General features: G+C 42.3%; 1 long non-coding RNA gene across 1 annotated transcript in view; it reads right to left on the bottom strand.

Annotated features, from left to right (window-relative positions):
- Positions 1-1813, bottom strand: part of LOC109312212 — an 11869-nt gene extending 10056 nt beyond the window's left edge. The window contains exon 1 of the long non-coding RNA XR_002101744.1: positions 1777-1813. This is a non-coding gene — a long non-coding RNA (uncharacterized LOC109312212). The remainder of the gene's footprint in view (positions 1-1776) is intronic.
- Between the last annotated feature and the right edge of the window lie 530 nt (positions 1814-2343).

A 2343-nucleotide genomic window follows, 5' to 3' on the forward strand; every position in this document is an offset into this window, starting at 1 on the left:
AAGAGAAGGTTGGATGTGTATCTAGCTGGGGTAATGTAGGCCCAGCACTCTTTCCTGCTTATGCAGGGGGTCGGACTCGATGATCTATTAAGGTCCCTTCCAACCCTAGCATCTATGAATCTATGAATCTATGAGGGGAAGGGAAGGTAAACTAGAAGCTGGGGAACAGTTGTTCACAGAGCCCTTGATGTACTACCCTGATGTAGCAGTAAGCTGCTACCAAGTCCCCACTCAGCCGTCTCTATTTTATGCTGAAGAGTCCCAGGTCTCTCAGCCTTTTCTTGTATAGCTTGCCACGCAAGTCTCTGATCCTGGTGGCTCTTCTCTGGACTCTCTCAAGCTTTACCACATCCTTGTTAAAGTACGGTGCCCAGAACTGGATGCAGTACTCCAGCTGTGATCTCACCAATACTGAGTGAAGTGGAAGAATCATTTTCTTGCCTTGCTTGAGATGCATCAATATATGCATGCCAGAGTATTATTTGCCCTACAGGCTACAGCATTGCACTGATGGCTCATATTCATACTGTAATCTATTATTACCCCTAGGACCTTTCCATTCGTGGTGCTGGTCAGTTTGGCTCCACCAAGCCAGTAGGTGTGTTGAGAACTGTTTGACCCTAGGTAGAGCACTTTACACTTCTTGATGTTGAACTTCATCTGGTTTTGATCCACCCAACTTGCTAGGCTGCCTAGGTCCACCTGTATCTGAAGACTATCTTTAAGTGTGACCCCGCTTCCCCATAATTCAATGTCACCCCGAACTTGGCCAGTAAGCTCCTCACCCCAACATCTAAATCATTGATAAAGACATTGAAAAGAACTGGACCAAGCACGGACCCCTAAGGGACACCACTGGCTACTTCTCACCAGGATGACATAGATCCATTCATTAAAACTCTCTGGGTCTTACCCCACAGCCAGCTTCCTACCCTCCTAACTGTCACACAGTTAAGCCTGTAATCCTCCAGTTTTCTTGTGGGAACATCATGGGATACCAGATCAAAGGCTTTTTTTAAGTCAAGGTATACAATGTCAACCTCCTCTCTTATCCAGGTGGTGAGTTACCTGGCCATACAAGGAGATCAGATTGGACAATTAGTAAGACACTTTGTCCAGCTCCTTCAGCACTCTTAGATGACGTTCATGCAGTCCTGCTGACTTATGTGTCCAATTTTTTTAATTAATCATACAACAGTTTTACAGCAATAGTAGGAAGGCAGTCATTCCTACCATGCCCCATTCTGTACCCTATCTGGCATGATTCCCCCCTTGTCCAGTGTTCAGTAGCCAAACTAAAAAGAAACAAAAGTTTACTCAATTGGAAATAACATTCCTTTTTCTTTTCTTTTTCCTTTTAAAAGAAAATATTTTCTTACTAAAATAATTTTTAAAAGAGTGGGGGATTTTTAAGTTGAGAAAAGGATTTCAGTAGACCCAGCATTACATGTAGAAGGTTTCATAGAATCATAGGAAAGTAGGGCTGGAAGAAACCTCACAAGGGTATCTATTCCAGTACTCTGCTCAAGGTAGGATCACCCCTTAACTAAACTAACCCATCAAAGTGTCTGTCCAAACTGGTCTTGAAAATTTCTAAAGCTGGAGGATCCATGACTTCTCTAGGTAACCTGCTCCAATGCTTGACCAAACTCATAGTCAAAAAGTTCCTCCAAATCTCCAACCTAAATTTCCTCTGCTGCAGCTTGAGGCCATTGCTCCTAGTCCTTTGCCCTACAGCTTCAGAGAAAATCCCATCTCCAACCTCTCTATAATCACCTTCTGGTACTTGAAGACCATTATCAACTCCCCCCACACTTTTTAGACCTTCAGATATCGCTACTCCAGGCTAAATAATCCTAATTTTTTCAGACTTACCTCTTAAGTTTTGTCTCTCAGGCCCCTAATCATTTTTGTTACCTTACTCTTTCCAAACTGTCCACATCCTTCTTGAAGTATGAAGCCCAAAACTGGACAAAGTACTCCTGTGGAGGCCTCACTAAAGCTGAATAAAGTGGAAGAATTACTTCCATTAATTTGTAAGCGAGCCTCCTGTTACTGAAACCCAGGATGCTGTTGGCTTTTTTGATAACAGACTTTATTTAGTGACTGGACTCAGCCATTCATATAGTTGGATAAGTGTTTAATTTGGGTGCAAAATGCAGGTCGTCTTCTTTAAAAAAAACCTATAAATGACATCAAGCACAGTGATGACCCTTAAAAATGAATGCTATTATCATTTTCAAGAGCTGCTGGCTTCCAAAACAATTTTGTTGTTTTAGTTTTGCTTTGTATGAAGGCAGCCTAAACATATGCAAAGTCCCATTTGCCTAACCCACTGCCATA

This window comes from Crocodylus porosus, unplaced genomic scaffold (assembly GCF_001723895.1).
Source record: "Crocodylus porosus isolate Cpor-Errol unplaced genomic scaffold, CroPor_comp1, whole genome shotgun sequence".
In the NCBI taxonomy this organism is placed as follows: Eukaryota; Metazoa; Chordata; order Crocodylia; family Crocodylidae; genus Crocodylus; species Crocodylus porosus.